The sequence below is a fragment of the Podarcis bocagei genome (assembly GCF_964188305.1).
Source record: "Podarcis bocagei genome assembly, chromosome: W".
Lineage (NCBI taxonomy): Eukaryota > Metazoa > Chordata > Lepidosauria > Squamata > Lacertidae > Podarcis > Podarcis bocagei.
Genome location: NC_138131.1, coordinates 90,278,299 through 90,304,047, shown reverse-complemented (window position 1 = coordinate 90,304,047; position 25,749 = coordinate 90,278,299). Strand labels below are relative to the sequence as shown.

At 41.8% G+C, this 25,749-nt stretch overlaps 1 long non-coding RNA gene across 1 annotated transcript in view; it reads right to left on the bottom strand.

Moving 5' to 3' along the window:
* The window catches only part of LOC308578349, a 361,397-nt gene extending 336,530 nt beyond the window's left edge, over positions 1 to 24,867 (bottom strand). The window contains exon 1 of the long non-coding RNA XR_014003892.1: positions 24,786 to 24,867. This is a non-coding gene — a long non-coding RNA (uncharacterized lncRNA). The remainder of the gene's footprint in view (positions 1 to 24,785) is intronic.
* Between the last annotated feature and the right edge of the window lie 882 nt (positions 24,868 to 25,749).

Here is a 25,749-nt window from a genome sequence, read left to right as displayed (position 1 = left end):
AACAACATTTTATTTTGACTCTCTGCTGCTTTGTTATTTACACTTTGGAACTGTTTTTCCCATGGGACAGTATATAATTTGACCTTGACACATAGACAGGTGTGGAATGAGTGGCCCAGCGAAAACAAGATCTGCAAAAACGAAAGCAAAACAAGCCCAACTTGTTCAAACAACTTTGACTTCCCAGTCACGTAGATCATCCGTCCCAGCTGTTTTGGGAGTACAAGAGGGGGAAGTTGAGCAGCCAGCATCAGAGGACATGGCTACAGGAGGATCTGAAACCTTTTTAAAACAAATCTTGGAACAATTGGCAATCTTGAACCAGAAGGTGGATGACCAATCGACAAAAATTGATCAAGCTACAACCTCTATTAGTAAACTAACTGACCAAGTTGCTCAACATACACAAGTAATTGGGAACCTTAAGGAAGCAACTGTAGAAAATCGTAAACTGGCTGAGGAAGCCAACCAAAAAGCAGAACAAGTAAATCAGAAGGTTGAGGCAATAAAAGGAGAGGTAAGGCCGTTACACAAGCAGATCAGTGAACAGCAGGCCTACCCGTCTATGGTGGAGCTGAGAAATCGGGAAAACAATCTGAGATTGAGAGCTATTCCAGAACTTGAACAGGAAGATCTGACTGGCTACCTGACAGCGGAATTTTCAAAGTTCTGGGGTATAGAAGAAGACAAAGACTTTAAAATTACAACTGCGTTCAGACTGGGAAGAGTTGTGAGGAGGGACAGATCCAGAGACTGTTTGATTATCCTGAGATCCAAGCAGGAGAGAGACAAGATATTAGGCCTTCATTTTAAGAAATCACTGGTTATTCAAGGCAAAAGAGCAGAAATTTACAGAGACATACCAAAACAACTTTTGGACCTTAGAGCTACATACTCAGACTTAGCAAGATTACTGAGAGGCAACTCAATTCCTTATAGGTGGGAGTTCCCTCAAGGATTATCCTTTAACTTCAAAGGAAAGAAAGTTAAAATTAAAACAACAGAAGACAATCAGAAGTTCCTGAACGACCACGGAGAGGATCTCCAAAAGGGAGCAGCAGCATCTTGGCCACTGCCACCGCCTGGAATTGTACCGACACCTACACCCTCGGGATCAGAGGAAAAGGAAGAGACGACACTATAAGACCAACAGATTGATCCAGGATGTCTCTGCAGCTACTCAGTTGGAACATTAATGGCAGGAATTCTCCGGAAAAAAGAAGAAGAATCTTTCATATATTGAAAAAAGAACAATTGGACATTATTTGCTTGCAGGAAACTCATGTGACTAGGCTCCACAGGAAAGTATTAATTAACAAAAGACTAGGCCAAGAATTTATTTCATCGGATAGAGTCAAGAAAAGAGGAGTGGTGATCTACGCAAAGGAGAGCCTGTCACCAAAATTTTTATTTAAAGATGAGCAAGGAAGAATTGTAGCTATTGAAATACAGACACAAGGAGAAAATTTTTTGATATTAGGAATTTATGCACCAAATGAGGGGAAATCAGACTTTTACAAGAAGCTGCATGAGATAATGCTGGACTATCTGGACTATACCAACATCATTATGATGGGAGACATGAATGGTGTGGTCTCTACAAACATGGATAAGTCACAAAACCAAAACTTAACAAAAGATGGTAGACTACCTAAGACTTTTTTTGAACTAACTGACAATATGGATTTGATTGATATATGGAGGACAAAGAACCCCTTAGGTAAAGAAGGAACCTTCTTTTCTGAGGCCCATTTGTCATGGACAAGAATCGACCAAATATGGACAACTAGAGGGCTGGCACCTAAGATTAGAAAAGTGGAAATCTGCCCTAAAACCTGCTCCGACCATAACGCCTTGAAAGTGGAATTGAGACTTACTCCAATCGGTTCCTTCAGATGGAAAATGAATGACACCCTACTAAGAGATCAGGAGATTGTGAAGAAGGCCCCAAAAACTTTAAAAGACTATTTTGAAATAAATTTGAACACCCCGGTGGAAAAGAGAACAATCTGGGACGCGAGTAAAGCAGTTATGAGAGGGTTTCTGATACAACAGAATACGATTAAGAAAAGACTCTGGAATGAAAAAAAAGATAAGATCTTAGAGAAGATAAGAGAAGGGGAGAAAAAACTGAGATCAAAACCAAAGTCGAAGGAGGTTCTCAGAGAAATTAAGTTCCATCAAGCACAATATGCGAAACTGATAAATCAAGAAGTTGAATGGAAAATTAAACAAATGAAACAAAGATCATTTGAATCAGCGAATAAGTGTGGGAAACTGCTAGCATGGCAGTTGAAAAAGAGACAAAAATTGAATACGGTTACAAACCTAGAGATTGAAGGGAGAAATATCCAGAAACCAGAGGAAATTAGAAAGTGCTTCCAGAGATATTTTAAAAAACTTTATACGCAAGGGCCGCAGGAAGAGACTGAGATAGACCAATTTCTAAAAATTAATGGATTACCAAAATTAGCCCAGGAAAAGAGATCAATCCTGAATTATAAGATAACACAACAAGAAATTGAGGATGCCATTCAGAATATGCAACTAGGCAAATCTCCAGGACCAGATGGACTTACCTCCAAATATTATAAGACATTGAAAGACTTCTTGATACATCCACTATTGGAGGTTTGCAATCAGATCATGGAGGGGAAGAAGGCGCCGGAATCGTGGAAAGAAGCTTTCATCACATTGATACCCAAACTGGAAACTGAAAAGACTCAACTCAAGAACTACCGTCCCATCTCACTCCTAAATGTGGATTACAAAATTTTTGCAGACATTTTGGCAAGTAGGCTTAAAAAAGTGTTAAATGAAATAATTCATAAAGACCAAGCAGGCTTTATCCCAGGTAGACATCTGTTTGATAATACCAGGAATATAATCGACATTTTAGAACTCTTGCAAACTAATATCAATACGAAAGCAGTGTTGATTTTTATAGATGCGGAGAAGGCCTTTGATAATATTTCTTGGAAGTTTATGAAGAGAAACTTGGAAGGGATGGGAGTGGGACGGGGGTTTGAAAATGGAATAGAGGCTATATACTCAGAGCAAAAAGCTAAACTGATAGTGAACAATGTGGTGACAGAAGAGTTCAAAATTGAAAAGGGAACACGACAGGGGTGCCCCCTATCCCCTCTTTTATTTATCTCAGTCCTGGAGGTGCTTTTGAACATGATTAGGGAGAACCGGTTGGTGCAAGGAATACAGGTCGGAGTGAAACAATATAAACTGAAAGCTTTTGCAGATGATTTGGTTTTAACATTACAGGAGCCAGAATCTAGTACAAAAAGAGTTTTAGAACTGATTCATGAGTTTGGTCGGGTGGCAGGATTTAAGCTGAACAAGCAAAAAACCAAGGTTTTGGGAAAAAACTTGACACCTTTAGAAACAGATGGGTTTCAGAAGGAGACAGAGTTAAATGTGGTTAAAAAAGTGAAATACCTAGGGGTCAATTTGTCTTCCAAAAATTTGAATTTATTCAAAGATAACTATGAAAAATGTTGGTCAGAAGTTAAAAAGGATTTAGAAATTTGGTCAAGATTAAAACTTTCCTTGTTGGGTAGAATTGCAGCTATAAAAATGAATGTATTGCCAAAGATGTCGTTTTTGTTTCAAACCCTACAGATTGTGGACAGAGTGGAATGTTTTGGAAAATGGCAGAAGGATATTTCTAAGTTTGTCTGGCAAACATAATGTTGTGTCAGCAAACATAATGTTGTGACCAATATCCTGTGCCCACTTAATCATAGCTGATTTAACTGTTTCGTCTTGTGTATTCCACTTCAGCAACAAGTTATACATTCTTGACAAATTCTTAACATTGGGTTCTAACAGTTCTGTTTCTAATTTTGATTTCTCCACCTGGAAGCCAATTTTCCTGTCTTGTTTGTATACCTCCATTATTTGGAAATAATGGAGCCAATCTCGTACCTTTGTTTTTAATTTCTCATGACTCTGTAATTTCAGTTTATCTCCTTCTTGTTACAAAATATCCCAATACTTTGGCCACTTGGCCTCCATATTGAGTTTTTTCACCGCTTTAGCCTCCAAAGGTGACAACCATCTAGGAGTTTTGTTTTCCAACAAATCCTTATATCTAGTCCAAACATTATATAGTGCTTTTCTGACAATATGATTTTTAAAGGCCTTATGCACTTTAGCTTTATCATACCATAAATATGCATGCCATCCAAATACATTATTAAAACCTTCTAAATCCAAGATATCTGTATTCTCGAGGAGCATTCACTCTTTCATCCAGCAGAACGCTGCTGCTTCATAGTACAGTTTTAAGTCCGGCAGGGCAAATCCCCCTCTTTCCTTTGCATCCGTTAATATCTTAAATTTTATTCTGGGCTTTTTGCCCTGCCAGACAAATTTCGAAATATCCTTCTGCCACCACTTGAAACAGTCCATCCTGTCAAGAATTTGCAATGTTTGAAATAAAAATAACATTCTAGGCAATACATTCATCTTTATAGCTGCAATTTGGCCCAACATTGAAAGCTTCAAATTTGACCATGTTTCCATATCCTTTTAAAACTTCTGACCAACATTTCTCATAATTGTCTTTAAATAAATTCAAATTCTTAGATGTCATATGAACCCCTAAATATTTCACATTCTTAACCACCGTCAAACCTGTTTCATTCTGGAACTTCTCCCTTTCCATGACTGATAAAATTTTTTCCAAAACCTTAGTCTTTTGTTTGTTCAGTTTAAATCCAGCCACTTGACCAAATTCTTGAATTAATTCTAAAACCCTTTTTGTACTAGTGTCTGGCTCTTGTAAGGTAAGCACTAAGTCATCTGCAAATGCCCTAAACTTGTACTGTTTGGCTCCGACCTGTACCCCTTTAACCAGCTGGTCACCTCTAATCATATTTAGCCACACCTCCAAGACAGATATAAAGAGTAATGGGGAGATTGGGCACCCCTGTCGTGTCCCTTTTTCTATTTTAAATTCTTCAGTTATCACATTATTTACAATCAGCTTTGCTTTTTGTTCTGAGTATATTGCACCCATACCATTCTCAAAACCTTGGCCTACCCCCATCGCATGAAGATTCTTTTTCATAAAGCTCCAAGAAATATTGTCAAAGGCTTTCTCCGCGTCCACAAATATCAAAACTGCTTTAGTGATTATGTTCACCTCTAATAGTTCCAAAATGTCTATTATGTTCCTCACATTATCTGACAAATGTCTTTTTGGGAGAAAGCCTGCTTGGTCCATATGAATCTCTTCCATCAGCACTCTTTTTAATCTTTTTGCCAAAATGTCTGCAAAAATTTTGTAATCCACATTAAGTAATGATATAGGGCGGTAGTTCTTAAGTTGAGTCTTTTCAGTCTCTGTCTTTGGTATGAGTGTAATGTACGCTTCTTTCCACGATTCTGGTGCCCTTTTCCCCTCCAAAATCTCATTGCAGACTTCCTTTAACAGTTGCACTAACCACTCCTTCAAAGCTTTGTAGTATCTGGAAGTCAGCCCATCTGGTCCTGGAGATTTGCCCAGCTGCATGTTTTGGATGGCACCCTCTATCTCTTGTTCTGTTATTTTCTGGTTTAGATCCACTTTGCTTTGATAAGAGATTTTTTGTAATCCATATTGCTTGAAAAACTCGTCTATATCTTCTTCCTTCTGCGGCCCTTGTGAATATAATTTTTAAAAATAGCTCAGAAAGCAATTCCTGATCTCATTAGGTTTATATATATTCTTTCCATCAACTTCTAGGCTTGTAACCGTATTTAATTTCTGTCTTTTCTTCATTTGCCAGGCCAGAAGTTTGCCACATTTGTCTGCAGATTCGAATGTCTTTTGTCTCATTTGTTTAATCTTCCATTCAATCTCTTGGTTCGTCAATTCCATGTATTGTGTCTGATATAACTTGATCTCTCTCAGGATCTCCTGGGACTTTGGTTTGGATCTCAATTTCTTCTCTCCTTCTTTTATCTTTTCCAAAATCTTATCCTTCTTTTCATTTTGTTTTCTCTTCTTTATTGAATTTTGTTGTATTAAGAATCCTCGCATCACAGCTTTACTTGCATCCCAGATTACTCTTTTTTCCACATCTGTTTTTAGATTTATTTCAAAATAGTCCTTTAGGGTTTTTGGGGCCTTTTTGTGGATCTCCTCATCTCGAAATAGGGTGTCATTCATCCTCCATCTAAATGAACCAGCTGTTGTAAGTTTCATCTCCATCTTAATGGCGTTATGGTCGGAGCAAGTCTTTGGGCAGATTTCCACTTTCTTAATCTTTGGAGCCATCCCACTAGTAATCCAAATTTGGTCAATTCTAGTCCAGGTCATCATAGCTTCAGAGAAGAAAGTTCCCTCTCTCTCGAGAGGGTTCCTTGTCCTCCAAATATCAATCAAATCCATATTTTCAGTCATTTCAAAAAAAGTCTTTGGTAATCTCCCATCTTTGGAAATTATCTGTCTTTGTGCTTTGTCCATATTCGTAGATACTACTCCATTCATGTCTCCCATCATAATTAGGTTGTAATCCAAATAGTCCAATAATGTCTCATGCAACTTCTTAAAAAATTCTGACTTCCCTTCATTAGGTGCGTAAATCCCTAATATCAAAAAATTTTCACCTTGAACTTGGATTTCAACTGCCAAATATCTCCCTTGTTCATCTTTAAACATAAATTTCGGGGAAAGTTTTTCCTTTGCATAGATTACCACTCCTCTTTTTTTTACTTTATCTGATGAAATAAATTCTTGGCCTAATCTCTTGTTGATGAGTAGCTTCCTGTGCAATCTTGTCACACGAGTTTCCTGTAAACAAATCAAGTCCAAATGTTCCTTTTTCAATAGGTGAAATACATTTCTTCTCTTACGAGGGAGGTTCAAACCGTTACAATTGCCGCTTAAAAGTTGCAGAGCCATATTGAAACTATTTGCCTCCTGTCGCTCCGAGTAGCTCTTCTTCTTCTGTCAGTAGTTTAAGTCCAAACGACAAATTTAAGATGTCTGTTACTTCTTTTGTCTCTGATGTTGGTTCCACTCCCACTGTTCCTTTCAGAAGGTCTTCCCTGTAGTCTTTCAAGAATTGGTCTCGGTCTTGAACTGATCTTATCCTGATTTTCCTACCTTTAAATTTAAAAGATAGGCCTTGAGGGAATTCCCACCTGAAGGGTATTTCGTTCTTCTTCAGCAGACCCACTAGTTCTTTATATAGTGTTCTTGCATCCAGAATCTCTTTTGGTATATCCTTAAAAATATCCACAAAAGAATTCTCAATCTCAAGGGTTCTTTGATAATGCAAATTCAATATTTTGTCTCTTAAAGTTATCAGGCAATCCCTTGGCTTTTTCCTGCCTTGCGCTCTGCCCAGTCTGAAGGCAGTCACTATCTTAATTTCTTCCTTCTCCAACTCCTCTTGCCAAAAATCCGAAAATTCTTTTGAAAGGAAGTCCACCAAGTTATCTCCTTCACTTTCAGGAACTGCTCTCAATCTTAAATTCCTTTCCTTCCTCTGCAGGTCAAGCATGGACAGGGCTAATGTATGATCTTCTAGTTTTTTGCAAACTGGCTCTATTTTTTCCTGTGTAGCATCTGCAGAGACTTTGGCCTCCTCAGCAGAGACCTTAGCTTCTTCTGCAATTTTACGTATGTTGGCAGAGTCCTCTAATATTTTATTAATAGATTCTGTATTAGACGTCACTCTTTTCCCTAATTCATTCACGCTTTGTGTGTTCTGATCAAGTTTTATTGAGAGTTCTGTCAACTTTTTGCTATTTTCCAATCCCTGCTTTGTCAGAGATTCCAAAGACTCATTTATCTTGACTAAAGCTTGTGTTACAGCATCTGATGTCATTGTTGTTTTTGTCTGGCCAGTTGCAGCTGGTGCCGTAGGGATGCCTGAAGCTGAAACTCTACGCTGTTGTAAAGATTTTGTCTTGTATGGTCTTCCAGATCTAGTTGTTGTCTCTTCTGGTACGCCGCTCATTGCCTAGCCAAGGTCACTCTCACGCCTGGGTTGTTTTTAAAAGGAAATTTCCACTGCCTTAATAGTTACAGTCCAAATTGCAGCAATTACCAGAATGTCCTCTAGGGGAAAAAAGTTTCCAAAACTTCTGAAACAAAATGTCTTATAGTCAATCCCCTAGGGTTTTCCAATAGTCAATTGCAACAGTTTCCTGTATTTCCAGAGATTAACAAAACAGTAATTTTGTAACTCTCCTGAGCCCAATAACTTTAAAACAAAGTAGCTTTCCAAGTAGCCATTTAACTCACTTACAGTTCTCTTCCGGCATCCTCACTTAGACAGTCCGTTTCAGGAGCATTTGACACAGCGGTAAAAGTTTTTTAAACTCCTTTTCCAGCAGGTTTAAATCAGAAATTCAGCCCCCTTCTGCTCCTGCCAGCCAAAAGGGGGAATTTTCAAAGCCAATGTCTAGTTCGCTTAGTTCTTTAAGATCTTTCAAAGGTTGCAGCTTTTAACTTTCTTTGCTGTATACTTTTGCAGTCCGGGAAAGGCTGACTTCCTTGCTTTAAAGCCAATCCCGTTTTCAGTCAAAATTCTTTAAAGTAATTGTAAATCCCAAATTAGTTTCAGTCCTACTCACAGGTTTTAATTTGTAATCCAGATTTCAGGAAGGAATCGGCGCTCTCCGGCTATGGCGATGCGGCTTCGCTTCACGAGCTGGGTGACGACTCTCAGCACCGCGCTTCACCCCCGCTGCCGTTCCGGAGCCTTTAAGAAGGCTCCTTTGCGATTTCGGGGGGGCGCAATGGTGCCCACCGAGTCTCCTTGTTTACAGGCTTCAGCGCCTGTAATTTTTAAGGGTCCCCGCTTCGCCGTAGCGACAGGACCCGAACTCGAAAAGCAGACCCCCTCCAGAGCTCGGAGGGAAATCCGCCATTAACCGATGGCGCCGACCGGAAGTCAACTTTGCTTTATTTTCACCTCAAAGTTGAGAGATTACAAACATGCATCTTGCCTCTGCGGGAGCAGAGAAGCAACCATCCTTCTCCTCGGAACAAAGAACACCGAGAGAAACAGTGAAAAACAGGAAACCAGTGTACGTCACATCCAGTCTCCCATTCCCGTGGGAAACCCAACAGTACTCTGACTGTGGAATGCAAAACATTGTCCTGTGACTAGCACTTCGCTGCACAGTGAAGAAAGCAGAAACCAACATCCGGGGGGCATTGCCTTGTCCGAAACCTAGGGAGGTAAGGGCCTCCGGCACGCCCCCGAGCGGTGACACCCGTGGGATCCTAGTTGGCGTACTCCAACAGGACCCCCCCCCCACGGCTTGTGGTTAACCCTTCCCAGTCTCCATGCTGGGTAGTCGATAGGAGCCAATGCCTAAGGCCAATACCTTCCAATTCTGTAATCAATAAAGTTGTGGCCTTTTTATGCCCATTAACCTTAAATAATGTGTCCCGTGTCTTTATTTCACTTGGGGGAGGGGACTTGCCACGCAATAGAATTCCCATCAGCCCCAGCATCATATGGCCATGCTGACAGGGGCAGATGAGAGCTGCAGTCGAAAACATCTGGAGGGCACCAGTTGTGGTGGGAGGATGCTACTGTTCACAGAAGACCTTCCCATTAGGAAGCACCATAGCTCCGTGACCGAGTATCTGCATTGCAAACAGAAGCTCCCAGGTTCAATGCCCAGCATCTCCAGGTAGGGTTGGGAGAGAATCTTGCCTGGAACCTTAGAGCAGGGGTCCCCAAACTACAGCCCGCAGGCTGGATGTGTCCCGCCACTGTCCTGGATCCAGCCTGCCTGAGGTCAGGAGAGGAAGATGCCCAGAGTTGCTGGAGGACGGATGCCTGCAGGGAAGCTCGCCAGCCTCGGCCGCAGGTTTGGCTTGCCTTCCGCTGTGCATGGGGGCATGAAAGGCCTGCACATAGACTGGGCCATGGGAGTGAGGGAGATCCATGTGTAGGCTGGGTTGTAGGGATGAACATTGGTGATATTGACCATCTCATTAGCCAAAAGCAGGCCCACACTTCCCATTGAAATACTTATAATCTCCCTTGGCCAATAAAGCGAGATGAGCGCCACAACCCCAGAGTTGGCCACGACTGGACCTAATGGTCAGGGGTCCCTTTACCTTTACCTATTCACCAAACTAAATGTTTTTCCTTCTGCAGTGTTGGATGGCAGATTGAGAGGAGTTCCCTACCAGGACAGACTTTGCTCGTGTGTCCAAGACATCGATTCTATAGAACATATTTTGCTGCACTGTGCGAAATACGAGCACGCCAGGGCTGAACTGATATTACCCTTGCTGGTACCTTTCCCGGGAAAATCAGAGGTTCACTATGTCAGGTTCCTATTGGAAGACTGGACAAACACTAGAACATTAGCAGTGGCAAAGTTTTTATCAGTGGTTGCAAGAACCAATGATCCCTATCTTTAAGTCTGAACAAAATGCTTGTTTAACCTGGTGGTAGGCTGTCTGAATTGTGTACAGTGGACGCTCGGGTTGCACACGTGATCCATGTGGGATGCACATTCGCAACCCACAGTGGCTCGTCTGCACACACGCGGGTTACAATTTGGCGCTTCTGCGCACGCACAACTGCCGAAACTCGGAAGTAACCTGTTCCGGTACTTCCGGGTTTCGGCGGGTCTGTAACCCAAAAAAATGCAACCTGAAGCATCTGTAACCCGAGGTATGACTGTATTGTTTTGTAATGATTTGTTGGGTCTCTGGACCGTAATAAAGACTGATGATGATTTACTCGAACCTACTTTTCAAAAATTAGATACTGCTTCTTATAATGCCAAAATCAACATCTTGACATAATAAATTAAAATGTAGCTTTCCAGTTGACCACCAAGTCCAGTATGTACAAAACACAAGTCCTATATTGTCAGCACCATAGTACATTCTTTTCTAATTTCTTCATCTTCTCTTGTATTTTGTTGTCTGTCCTATTGCTTAGAAGAGTGGCGTGAAATAATCTTCTAAGTGTCTAATGAAGATGATTGGGTTGGCAAACAAAAGAACTTGGCACTGATGGAAACTGGCACAGGCAGACAAGACAAGGATTCCTGGATATTTCCCTGTTTCGCCCGAGGGGGCTTCATCAGCTGTGCATGGTTCTAAATCATATAAACATAGACACTTTGTAATATAATAGCTACACAAATTCCAAACTAACAAACAAAGATATTAAAAAATGTACATATATATAATAGCTACATGAAGCTTATTCGTAATGGATTCTCAGTCGTGGTGACCCAATAGGCAACAAGTGCAGATAATTCATGTTAATTCACTCTTAAAGGAACATTGTTCAATGACATACTACAAACAGTAAATTGTTACAACAGGCATACTATATGGTCATAAAGGTTTTCCCAATATATAACTAAAGAAAACAACTATAATCTAATTCAGTGTTTAACCATAAAGGATGAAGCATATTCCATAGGAAAACAAACCTACTTTCTTTCTGTTGTAGAACCTTCCTTGCTTGATCTAGAGGCCCCTGGTAAGCCTAAAGAACAAAAAATGTTAGATCATCTTCAGTATGTGATTCCTGAATGAAGTGCTGTACCAAAGGTGCATCTACGTTTTTGTTTCTGATCCTACTGCGATGCTCTGATAGGTCCTGATAGGTCTTATGCCCAACATACAGTAAGCCACAAGGGCACTTAATTATATAAACAACCTGTGCTGTGGCACACATGACTGTATGGTAAAGTTGAAGTCTTAACTATTCTTTTACTAGTAATGCAAACCTACATGTGGTGCAATGTCCACATTTGAAAAAAACCTGTTGTCAAGGTCTACTGTGTACATGTGTGTTTTAAGTCAGTGTGTACTAACATATCCCTAAGTGATCTAGTACGTCGTTTGGCGAGGCAGGGAAAGACTTCACAGCCAGGAATTTCTTTCAGAATATACCAATGGCGTCTTGTTATTTTTTCAATTTTGGCTGTCATATAGTTGTACTCAAAGGAAACATAAATCCTCCTATGACTCTTGTTGGTATCAGAGTGGGTTTTTATTTTTTATTTTTTTATAAGATATTTATTAAGATTTTCAGAAAAATTACAAAAGAAAAAGAAAAAAGAAAAATACAAAATAAAAATAGTTAAAAAACAGTTCAATCTTTCTATCACATATTTTTCATTTGCTTATTTCCCGGACCCCCTCACACCTTCCTTTTCTGTATTCCAGTTCCAATTGTTAATTCAGCAAATCCCTCCCCTCTTCATTCATCTTAATCTTCAATTTTTAAATATAACATTATTATTTTTTTACCTATTAATAACCATTTTCTCATATTCCCTTATAGCATTACAGCAAAAGACCACTTAATTTCTATCCACCATCATTCTAACATTCATTAATTTTACAGTGTTTCTGTAAATAGTCTTTAAACTTTTTCCAATCTTCTTCCACCAACTCTTCTCCCTGGTCTCGGATTCTGCCAGTCATTTCTGCCAGTTCCATATAGTCCATCACCTTCATCTGCCATTCTTCCAGGGTTGGTAGATCTTGTGTCTTCCAGTACTTTGCGATGAGTATTCTTGCTGCTGTTGTGGCGTACATAAAGAAAGTTCTATCCTTCTTTGGCACCAATTGGCTGACCATGCCCAGGAGAAAGGCCTCTGGTTTCTTCAGGAAGGTATATTTAAATACCTTTTTCATTTCATTATAAATCATCTCCCAGAAAGCCTTAATCCTTGGGCACGTCCACCAAAGGTGAAAAAATGTACCTTCAGTTTCTTTACATTTCCAACATTTATTATCGGGCAAATGATAGATTTTTGCAAGCTTGACTGGGGTCATGTACCACCTGTATATCATTTTCATAATATTCTCTCTTAGGGCATTATATGCCGTAAATTTCATACCTGTGGTCCACAACTGTTCCCAGTCAGCAAACATAATACTATGTCCAACATCTTGTGCCCATTTAATCATGGCAGATTTCACAGTTTCATCCTGAGTATTCCATCTCAACAGCAAGTTATACATCTTTGACAAAGTCTTAGTTTTAGGTTCTAACAGTTCTGTTTCTAATTTTGATTTTTCCACCTGGAAGCCAATTTTCTTATCCAAGTTATATGCCTCCATTATCTGATAGTAGTGAAGCCAGTCTCGCATTTTATCTTTTAATTTCTCAAAACTCTGCAATTTCAATTTATCTCCTTCTTGTTCCAAAATTTCCCAATATTTTGGCCATTTGACCTCCATATTAAGTTTTTTCTGAGCCCTCGCCTCCATTGGTGATAGCCACCTTGGGGGTTTGTTTTCAAGTAAGTCTTTATATCTTATCCAGACATTAAACAATGCTCTTCTGACAATATGGTTTTTAAATACTTTATGTGCTTTAACCTTGTGCCACCCAAAAACATTGTTAAAACCTTCTAGATCCAAAATGTCTGTGTTCTCAAGAAGCAGCCATTCTTTCAGCCAGCAAAATGCTGCTGACTCATAGTAAAGTTTAAGGTCTGGCAGGGCAAATCCACCTCTGTCCTTTGCATCAGTTAATATTTTAAATTTTATTCTGGGCTTCTTGCCCTGCCAGACAAATCTAGAAATGTCTCTCTGCCACTTCTTGAAACAGTCCATTTTGTCCAAAATTTGCAATGATTGAAACAAAAACAACATTCTTGGCAATACATTCATCTTTATAACAGCAATTCGACCTAACAAAGAAAGCTTCAAGTTTGACCATATCTCTAAGTCCTTTTTCACTTCTGACCAACATTTCTCATAATTGTCTTTAAATAAGTTCAATTCAATTCAAAATCCTTTATTAGGCATAACACACCACACATTAACAAACAAACATCATATACAGACTGTATAAAATACGGGCTCAGTGAACACAATTTATCCTAGTCCTATTCTTAACTCCAAGAAATGAATCGATGTACAAAGATAATATAATACAACACAGCAACATCACCTACCATTAAAACCACTAAGTCTCTTTATCATGGCCCATTCTTTCTTCATGGACAGCACTTAAAAATCTTTAAATAAGTTTAAATTCTTAGCGGTCATATTCACCCTCAGGCAGGGGCGCCGACTTATAAAAAATATTGGGGGGGGGGCATACCGGGGTCCTGCCGCTGGTTCGCTCGGGTAGCCGGGAGAACGCAGTTCGAGGTGGCGGTGTTGGGGAGAGACCCTCGCTCAGGGCGCCACGAGACTTGGCGGCCGGCGGCCTATCTGGGGGGTTTTGGAGCGTATTTTGGCGGAGCGATTGGGGAGGAGGGGGCTTGTTACCGGATTCTTCAGCTGGGCCGGAGATCCGCTGCTGGGGGGTCCCTGGGCCGAGTTGTGAGCACGGCCTGCTGAAGGGAGATCCAGCCGATTGCGCGACGGGGACGGCTGGGGCTCTCCGGCTAGGGCGCGCGGCTGGCTGGCTGGCTGGCTGGCGAGGGAGCAGGTGGGGAGGAGGCGGGGGTCCTGATACAGTCGGGGGCGGAGGCAGACGGGGCCGAGGGGCGAAGAGGGCAGGCGGGGACGGGGCGCTTGCTCAGGAGCTCAGCTAACCTGTCCCAAGAGACATAGCCTAAGTACTCCTTCCTTCCTTCCTTCCTTCCTTCCTTCCTTCCTTCCTTCCTTCCTTCCTTCCTTCCTGTTTTTTCCCCTCCCTCTTTCCACTGCTCCCCTCTTTCTTCCTTTCTTCCTTTCTTCCTTTCTTCCTTTCTTCCTTTCTTCCTTTCTTCCTTTCTTCCTTTCTTCCTTTCCTTCCTTTCCTTCCTTTCCTTCCTTCCTTCCTTCCTTCCTTCCTTCCTTCCTTCGTCTCATTCCTTCTTATTTCATTCATTTTCTTCCATTCCTCCAACCCTTCGATGCTCCTTCCTTCCTCCCTTCCTATTTCATTCCTTTCTTTCCTTTCCTGCAACCCTTCCCTGCTTTTTCTTTCCTTCCTTCCTTCGTCTAATTGCTCCTTATTTCATTCATTTTCCTTCCTTCCTTCCTTCCTTCCTTCCTTCCTTCCTTCCTTCCTTCCTTCCTTTTCCACCCCCTCCCTCAATCTCACCCTCCCTCCCTCCCTTCCTTTTTCCTTCCTTTCTTCCTTTCTTTGTTCCAACCCTTTCCTTCCTTCCTTTCTTCTCATTGCTTCCTGTTTCATTCATTCCTTTCCTTTCCTCCAACCCTTCCCTGCTCTTTCTTTCTTTCCCTTCTTCCTTCCCTCTCTCTCTTTCCCTCCCTCCTTCCTTCCTTTTCCACCCCTCCCTCAATCTCACCCCTCTCTCTCTCTCTCTCCCTTCCTTCCTTCCTTCCTTCCTTCCTTTCCTCCAACCCTTTCCATCCTTTCTTCTTCTCGTTGCTTCCTGTTTCATTCATTTCTTTCCTTTCCTCCAACCCTTCCTTCCTTCCTTCCCCCACCCCTCCTCCCTCCCCCTCTCTCAATCTCACCCCTATCCCTCCCTCCTTCCTTCTCGCCTTCCCCACAGATTCACACTCTCCCCCCCTCACCGCCCGCCCCACAGCCCAGCTGAAACTCTCGCTCACCCTCCAGCCGCAATTGATTTTATATCGCTATTCTCCCTTACTCCCCGCTGCTGCTGCCGCCTCTCCCCTCACCCCCCGCTCCCCCCGCCCACCTCCCAGCACATGCCTTTCCCTGTGGTGTGTGAGAGAGAGAGAGAGAGAAAGGGGGGAGAGGGAGAGAGAAAGAAAGAAAGGGGGCACACACCCTTGTCGATGCCTTCTATACACTGAGAGGTAGAAATCACATTCATAATAGGAACCAGAGAAGCCACACTGAGGCTAGCAGGTGGGCGCTCGTTAGGAGCACGCTGGGCAGGTTGTGTGTGTGTGTGTTTGGGGGTGGTGTCGGTGGAGAGGGGGGGCGGACAGACCGTAGCTGGGTGCCGTGACATCAAGGCGAGAGGGAAGCTGAGCCGAGGAGCAGAGCTGCACGATTGGCGGCGGCGCTCTGCTGGAGGGGCGCCCAAGATTATTGGGGGGGCAGAGCCCCCCCAAACGAATTTTTGAGGGGGCTCGGGCCCCCTCAGGCCCCATGGAGTCGGCGCCTATGCCCTCAGGTATTTTACTTTCTTGACTAATGTTAAACCTGTCTCCTTCTGAAACCTCTCTTTCTCAATCGGTGTTAAATTTTTCTCAAGCACCTTAGTTTTTAACTTATTCAGCTTAAATCCTGCCACATGACCAAATTCCTGAACCAATTCTAATACTCTTTTAGTACTAGATTCTGGCTCCTGTAACGTCAATACTAAGTCATCTGCAAAAGCTTTCAATTTGTACTGTTTAGCTCCGACCTGTATACCCTTGATCAAACGGTCCCTTCTAATCATGTTTAGCAAAACCTCCAGGACCGAAATGAAAAGCAATGGGGAAATTGGACAGCCTTGTCGTGTCCCTTTTTCTATCTTAAATCCCTCTGTTACCACATTGTTAACTATTAGTTTGGCCTTTTGCTCTGAATAAATTGCACCTATACCATTTTCAAACCCTTGGCCAACCCCCATCCCCTGAAGATTTTTCTTCATGAAACTCCAAGAAATATTGTCAAAGGCTTTCTCCGCATCTACAAAGATTAAGACAGCTTTAGTGTTAATATTCACTTGCAGCTTCTCTAGAATATTAATTATATTTCTCGTATTGTCAGACAAGTGTCTGCCCGGGAGAAAGCCCGCTTGGTCCTTGTGTATCTCCTCTACTAGGACTTTTTTCAGTCTTTTAGCCAAAATGTCTGCAAAAATTTTGTAATCCACATTAAGTAAGGATATGGGGCGCTAATTCTTAAGTTGCGTCTTTTCAGACTCATTTTTAGGTATTAATGTAATATAAGCTTCTTTCCACGACTCTGGCGCTTTTTCCCCCTCCAAAATTTCATTACAAACCTCCTTTAGTGGTTGTATTATCCAGTCCTTCAAAGATCTATAATATTTTGAGGTTAAACCATCTGGCCCTGGAGCTTTGCCCAACTGCATATTCTGAATGGCACCTTCCCAGAGTGGGTTTTTAAAAGTGTTGACCTATCTAGCATTGTAGTTCTCTGCATTGCAGCAGAGACTACTGTGCATGCGATGTTGATTTTGGCATTATAAGAAGCTGTATCTAATTTTTGAAAAGTAGTTTCGAGTAGATAGCTTTGCAATTGTTACTATATGGCCTATTACGCTTATGTATCTAAACTTCCAAGCTGCAAATCACGACTCAGAGTTCAAGGGCCAATGGCAGAGGCCCAAATCCTGAAATGTTCTGTGATTAGATAAATTGATTTGATAAATGATGTCCAATTATCACAGGAGCTCAGAATCCTTAGTCCAGGCTCAAGCTCAGGCAAAGACAGACCACTGAATACATAACAGTGAAAATATATTATTCCTTTCCACTTGGGATAATCTTGCCATAAATGCCCAAAACTAGCCTGACTAAGGAGTGGTGGAGAGGTATACTTCTGAATATTCAATAATTCCATAACACTTGCAGTATCAGATTGAGGCCTGCTGTTTCACATCAACAAGCTGAATGGATTTACTCCATGACTTTATACTTTCCTTAATGGTAAATATTAAGTAGGGTAGACAAATTGCAACACTGAGCTATTGTAGTTCCCATGCCAATATTGCAGTTCCCCATTTAAAATTCCTTCTTGCTCCCTGTCAGTGGAGGCTCATCCTTAAGGGGGACTGGGGCACTGCTCCACCAAGCTCAATTGCTTCTCTGCTGTCCTCCAACAGCCTGCTTCTTTCTTACATCCTCTCTAGGGTTGGCATGAGCAGTGAGCTCTTTCCTCCTCAGTCTCAGGCTGCCTTTGCAGAACTCAACGAGGGGAGAGGGGCATGCCCCACATGCCCCTGTCCAGGGGAGGAGAGGGGCAGGGAAGCTGCTGCTCAGGCTCCTTGAGTGCGCCAGGTCAGACGTGACCCGGAGGCGGAGCTGCTGCTGTGACTGGGAGCGAGGTGCACTGCGGCCACCCACCCTCCTGCTCTCTTCCCTGGGTCAGGCCTAACATAAGGACAGAACTCTGGCCAGCAGAAGCACAGCAGCTTAGGTCAGCTCCTTCTCACACAGAGCCAGGCACCAATGAGGGAGCCTGCTTTGGGGGCACCTGTTTGTGCCCCTGCCACAAATTTGTGCCCCCACGGCCCACACATGCTACACTGTAGTTGGCTTCATCCATGGGCGTAGCCAGCATTTTTGTTAGTGGGGGCAGGCCTTTTGTTAGGGGGTCAGAACCTCAGTTAGCTATGTATTTTTATTTATTTTTATTTAGTAGGCCCCCCTTGGCCACATCCATGGCTCCATCTATCATAACATTTTGGAAATGCCCTGACCCACCCACCCCAACACTGATGTTGATTTTCTGAGATATCAGGCGCTCAAGCACAAGTCAAACATAAAGAATCGCTGCTGTTTCTTTTTGTGTAGCCTGTTTAGGCTGGAAATTTGCCTCAGTTTTTTATTCTCTAAGGAAGGTTCTGTAAAGTGCAGGATAATGTAGTAGCTCACAGCATGGCAGGATCACTTAGTTGGGGACATGGGCATAGCCAGGGGGTGAAGTGGCCACCCCTAAATCAAGTAAATAAATAAAAATACAGAGAGTCTGATATTCCAGATGCAATCACACTTCTTCCTTAGGGCAGCCTCCTATTCATTTATTTCTTGTTGAAAGATAAAGAAGTGTTTTGCAGAAACTAGCAACAACTTTATATATCAAGAAGACACATGTAGTTCATAGTAACTGTCTTTCAGGGCAGTTTGTCTAGGAACAAAAGCAACTGTTGCTATGAACACTGACTAGTCACTAGAATAATAAGATGAAAGCTGGAGGTGGGGTTCGGGGTGGGGTTAGTCTTTCTTTAAACAAACATGTAAGTATGGATGCTAAGCAGAAGAAGTAGTAAGACAAGCGTTTCTGTGGGGGAGGGAGTTTATTGACTGCTCAGATATAAGACTCACAACATCATTTTATAACCAAAGAAAGTGCCTTTATGTGACCATTAAAACAAATCAACTGGAATTATATTCACAGAAAGCCTTTAGCAGAATCATTTCCTGTCCTCGGAATCCAGCTGGAAGTGTTGGGCGAGCCGACTGCATAATCAAAAAAGCCAGTAAGTTACTGTGAGACAAACAGAGGAAGCTGTGTTCCTTTTCAAATCTGTCTGTCAACAGTCACACACACCAAGCAAAAGCCACCCATAACAGACGTTTTCCTTGATAAATGGGAGAATTGTCTGATAATCAACAACCATATAATTTTATCCAGTAGTATTAGTTTGATCTGACGGAAACTGCACATTTCCCAAGAAGCACTGAAAGAACGCTTCATTTAACTACAAACCCCCAAATCTGGGATCCCATCAAAACTGATGTTTGGCAAAAGTTTTGCAGCAAAACCCCCACATTTTGTAACACCCCACAAACAGAGTAATTGATACATCAAACTGGGGTTCATAATTAATATCCAAAACCAAACATTGTCCAATTCACTCCACACTGGTGCCAAAGTCTGGCAAAAGTTTTGTAGCATTTTGCAGCACCCCACAAACCAAGTAACTGACAGGGGTCATGAGGTCACCCAAAAACCCAATGTCGTCTGACTCACTCCAAATCAGGGCCAAAGTCTGGCAAAATGTTTGCAGTAAAAACCACACATTTTGCAGTGCCCCACAAACGGAGTGGTTCCTAGCACATCAGGAGGAAGAGTCCAGGCAACCAAAAGTGGATAAATAGGTTGTATTTATTAAATATAACAACTTGAGGATCAGCAAAACTAGTCAGATTTGACCAATGAAACCAAATCAAATTAAGTCTGGGCAGGTGTGCTTGTTCCCCTCCACCCACAAACACGCAAGTGCTCAAACAGAGCTCTTTGCAGATCCTTAAGAATCATGTCACAACCCAAATCAGAAAGATGCATACCACCAGGTCTATACAACTGTGGGGCACAGAACATAATTCTGCCATGAGGGATATAAGCACCCACATTCTCAAACACAAACATCGTTGTAGAATGATTAGCTTGATGTCTTGCCCATCCACCTTCTTAGGAAGGCTGCCCCCACTCCATAAGCACCTCTACAACATTCCAAACCAAACTATGATAAACTCAGGGATGAGGAAGCACAGCTGATATTTAGTGATCTCAACTGAATTTACCTCACCAGATTGTTATCCCCAAGATGGATGACCAGAATATCAGGATTAGGGTTAGGGAGGGGATAGGTGGACGTTCAGGGTTAGGGTTAGTGCCTGGGGTTGTTTTTTTTTTCATGCTTTTTAAGCTTCTAATGATATTGCTTCATTTTTATGAGACTCGATAATTCCAAAAAGTAAGCAAACTACCTGAAACGTAGCAAAACTAAGAGAAATGTGAAAACCAAAAGTGAGATACCAGAAACCCAAGAAGGAAGGAATTCATGAAAAAGGAAAATTGCCAGACAGAGACTTCAATCAAATCATTACCAAATTCACCAGAATCCCAAAACCAATTGAAAAGAAGCAGATTTATAACTTTGTAATCAACTTTGCATAGCCTCCCCTCTCCCACGAAGTGTTGCTATCTTTCCTTTCCGGGGATTTCTGTTTGTCGTTGGCTGTGGACTGCCATGGACGCTCAACGGAGTATAAATCAATTTTACAACGGCTAAGAGTACTTCTGCTGACTCACGTGCTCTGACGTTTTCTTAGACCAACATTTTCCTGGTTTGAGGAACGGAAATGAATTGTATAAGACTGACATAGACTGACATAGATTGAGAAGAGGGTTGAAAATTGCAGAGAGGGAGTGACTCAAACAGCGACATCAGCTGGTGAATAAAAATTTTGCACTCTTTCGAAAAAGACGTTCCTCTAACAAGACTTATAAGATCAATTACAGGGATTTTTGCAAGATCAGCAACTAGTGAAGATACCAAAGCACTGCATCATAATCTGCTGAAAGAGAAAAGGTTTCATAAAATTTTATAGACCTTATACCCCATTACTAGAATAGCATTCCTGTTGCCTCTGGAAGAGTAACATCTAGAGAGAATAGTACCTAATATTATTGCATTGTACATTATTAATTGAAAATACTCACCAGCTCCTTTCTTATTATTTATATATACTTTTCATATTTTCTTCCCCCTCTTTATTCCTTTACAAATTATAAATTATAAATAGCATTATTATTATTACTTTCTCTTGCTTTATTTCTCTCTTACCCTCCCATCTTTTCTTTGTTTCTTTCTTTTGTAAATTTTTTTGGGGGTATTTTTTGTTTTGTTTTGTTTCTCTGTTTCACTTCTGTTGTTTTTCTGGTTGTGTTTTTGTATGGTTTTGTCTTGTGTTTGTTTTTTGTTTTTTGTTGCTGTTTTTTCTGTTTTTATTTGCTTTGCCTTTCGCCATCTATTGGTAGCTAATGCAGCTGATATTAGCATCAGATATCATTAGTTTTGTTGTAAGGTGCTGATTAACTGAACCGCTAACCTGTTTAAAGATTTGTATATATGATCTATCACCCTGAATGAGTAAGTGAACGCAAGGATTGCAATCATTTATTGCATGGCTATTCCCTCCCCCCCCACAGGTGGAATAAATAAAGACAACGGACACAGAAATTTAGGTTAATGGGCGTAAATGGCCACAACTTTATTGATTACAGGTAAGAAGGGTATTGGCTTTAGGCATTGGCCCCTAACCGACTATCCGGTCTAACCGGGAAGGGTTAAACACCAACAGGGGGAGCCACCCGAGATGCGTATCCCTAGGCGCTCCCCGAGGGGTTACCGCTCGGGGGCGCGCTTTAGGCCCTAGCCTCCGTAGGTTTCGGACGAGGCGTCGCCCCTCGGAGTCCTTTAACGAACTACCCTTCAAGCATTGGGGGAGGTGATGGCGTTCCTCCCCCCCAACCTCATTTGCATAACAATACCCCGGCCAATGCCTACCGCCACCCGAGCCGTAAGCCGGCTCGCCGCCAATACCCTCAAACCTGTAACCAATCCCTAACGCCTTGAAAATATCTGCCAACCAAATATCATTGCCAGCATCAGATAGATGCACGCCATCCCAGCGATAAAGCATTTCCTTGTCAAACCGTATGCATGGGTGCTGGATGACCCGTCCGCCCAACGCGGCCACTCTACGTGCCACCGCGCGCTCCACAATCCTCCTTGCCTTATTCACGGCCACGGGTTTCTCTGCGTCCCGCCAACATCGCCTTTCCAGCAAAGATGACCAAATTATTGCAATGTTTTCATGGGATGCCCCTCAACAACTCCAAGTCATTGATAATGTTCCACATCAAGTCCACCCCTTTTCTATAAGGCAGGTCATTCTCGCCCAGCTGGATGACCAGGGCACTGGGTGGGCCCTCGGCAGCGATTTTCCTGGATACGGCTGGGAAAAACTCTTCCCAACGCATGCCCCTCCTAGTGATCCATGACACTTTGACCCTGCTGGGTAGTCGTAGCTCAGCATCCCAGCCCCTGTGTTCTGCGCGCCGTTTTGCCCAATATACGATGCTGTGGCCGATAACCCACAATCGAACCACATCAGTACCTGAAATGAGAGAATCGGAGAACCGGATCAGGAGGAATGCCAGGGGGGGGGGGGAGTGAGGGGAATTTAGAAGGGCTTACGGATATAACCCCGGTATGCGTTAGATTTCCAACGCCCCATGTCCATAATTCTTTCAGCCGGTAAACCGTATGGTCACCGCCCCGATGCGAAAGGAGTGCGCAGCATACTCCTCTTGGATTGATGACAGTCTGATGACAGATTCAAGACATCCTGCCATAGAGATACCCCATTGTAGATCTCCAGACAAGTCGTCCACACCTCCATATCTGCCTTGACCGACCTGGGGAGGCGGACCCTGTTGTGCGGGTGTCTAAGACCACTGACAGCCTGGCTAGGCGGGCACGTGCATTGGAGTGGACCTGGAAATCAGAGGCCAAATTAAGGATTTCCAGCCATAGGGAGACTCCGTTGTAGTGTTCCAGAAATCTGATCCCCATCTCAAAATCCGCCTTGACCGACTTGATAAGTCTTACTCTATGGCGCGGGTGCTTGAGGCCCGCTGACAACCTGGCTAAGGGTGAGCGAAATGGGCGGCCTGGTGAAACTACTCTACATGCGAAGTTGAAATGATCTAGCAAGGACTAGGCCCCTCTAAGAGCGACTTTATTAATTATTATTATTATTATTATTATTATTATTATTATTATTATTATTATTTCGTGAAGGGTTTGACAAATAGTTTCGTTAAGGGCAACTATTTTCCCCACTGGCAGGCGGGCAGATTGAGCTGCTGTGTCAAGCTCTATACCCAGGCAAGTAAGATGCGTTGAGGGTCTGCCTTATCTGCTGTGAGGGGAACTCCCAGCTCCTGGGCCAAAGCTGAGAAGACCTCCAGAAGGGAGGCACATTCGCCAGTATTGGGTTTCCCAATGAGTAGAAAGTCACCGAGGTATCAGTTTGTACCTTGAGTGTAAACAAAACTCATGCAGAGCCACACAAAAAGAAAACTTAGACAGTGCTGTGATAAGGTGCTGTTGAGACTACATCTTGCAAAACATCCTGTCTTTAGCTGAACTTATTCATGGTGCTTCAGAGAGACCAGAGGGCATCCCTAAGAGCATATTGGGAGGGAAAGTCCTTAACAGCAGGGCAAAATGTATTAACATGGAAACCATCATTCCTGGAACTGTGTCCTGAACCAGCGAGGTTCCTTGCTCCCCCGTGTATCTATGTTTTCAAAATGAACTGCTTCCCCTCTGCTTGACCATTACTCCTAACACAGGAAGGATATGGAGCAAAGTCTGGCCGAGCCGGCTGCAGAACAACCCATCGGCATAGCCTTGACAATGTAATATTTCCCTTGAAATTTGAATCCCAGCAAATGAGAGTCATTGGGATGAACTGGCAATAGACAGAAGGCTGACTATGTCACATTTTGCCAAGAGTGCCTCGTAACCAAAATTCCGGATAAGTCTTAGTGTCCGATCGAAGAATTCATTCGGAGAGGAGGGAGCTGTGGGGGGGGGGCACCCGGATATGAACCAGGGACCTCTTGATGTGCAGTCAAATGCTCTACCACTGATCTATACCCCCTTATTGTTGTTGTTATCATTCTATTATTATTTATCTGATATTTATTTATCTATTTATTGTTATTATTATTTATTATTGTTGTTATTTGTTAAAATCTAATCCAGTATTATTTGTTCAATCAATTACCACTGTAAGTAGAATTAATTACTGATACTATCAATTGTCTACCGTAACTGGCGATGATATGAAATAATTATTCATTATAGGGGATTGATCGGAAAAAACACTGCTCATAATCATCAATGAACGATCTAAATGCATTTAGGCAGTGTGAAATATGTTTGGGGTTATTATCCCATCCATGTGGCACCCCCGATGAGTTACGGCTATTGGCACCCATGCAGCCTGAAATGTGAGTTGATTCTGTTGCAGAGCGCTTCCTCTTAGGTGCCAAGGATAGCATGCTAAAGCTACTGCCACAAACACGTGCCACCGTTTACAAGCGGTTGTACAGGGACGTGTTATTGATTCTGAAACAAATATACTAATTAATGATTGCTTTACTTAAAATAAACAATGATTCTCAAGCATTCAGTTAAATGTTTAATTGTTTATCCCATTAGTATGTGCTTGCGTGTGCTATTTATTACTCTCTCTATATATATTAATATTTATTATTATTATTATTTATTCTTTTTTAAAAAAAAAAATTCTTAAAATAAGATGCTTCCTACTTCATATTATAATATCTCATTCAATCCCCTGCAATGCAGAATATACCGGGCTCCCATACGGGGATCAAACCAGCAACCTTAGCATTATCGGCCCCATGCTCTAACCAGTTGAGCTATCCAGGCTCTCTAGAATTGTGTGGGACCCTGAGGGTCATTTAGTCCAACCCCATGCAAAGCAGGAATATATAATTGTTCCGTACAGGGATCAAACCTGCAACCTTGGCGTTATTGTCACCACGCTCTAACCAACTGAGGGTTCTGAAATATATGGAAATTATTTATTATTAATGAATTTTATTTTATTTATTTATTTTTTATGTTATTTGTTTATTTATATATTTATCTATGGATTTGTTTAATTAATTAATCAATTTAATCTTGGTATGTGACATCATTCCACTTATTCTCTGTTATTATTATTAATGTATATTTATCATTATTTATTTCTTTATTATAATAATTTTCCAAAAAAAATTAAATAAATAAATTACATCCACTTATTTTATTTATTATTAGTAGTATTTTATTCTGTTATTTATTCATTTTTATTTATTTATTTATTTATTTGTTGTTGTTGTTCTATTATTTATTGTTATTGTTATTTATTACAATCTATTCCAGTATTATTTGTTCAAATAATTACCACTGTAAGTAGAATTAATTGATGATGCTATTAATTGATGATGCTATTAATTGTCTACCATAACTAATGATGATATGAAATAATTATTCTTCACTTGACTGGTTTGTATTTGCCTATAAATTTATTTATTTGCCACCAAGCAAAGGGCCAGGCAGATAGACACAGCTAAATAACACACAAGCATATAGGGATGGAACAATGGGCGGCCCCCACACTGCAATCAAATGGAAATGTCCCTTTAACTAACAGTTTGAAAAACATAAGGTTATGCTGGAGGCCCCAGCAGAAGGAAAATGCTGCCAAAGACAATGTATCTTTGATTGGCCATCCGCCAGGTACCTGAATCAACAATGTACCACGAACTGCCTGTCTTTAAGCGACAATGTATCCTGCCTGGT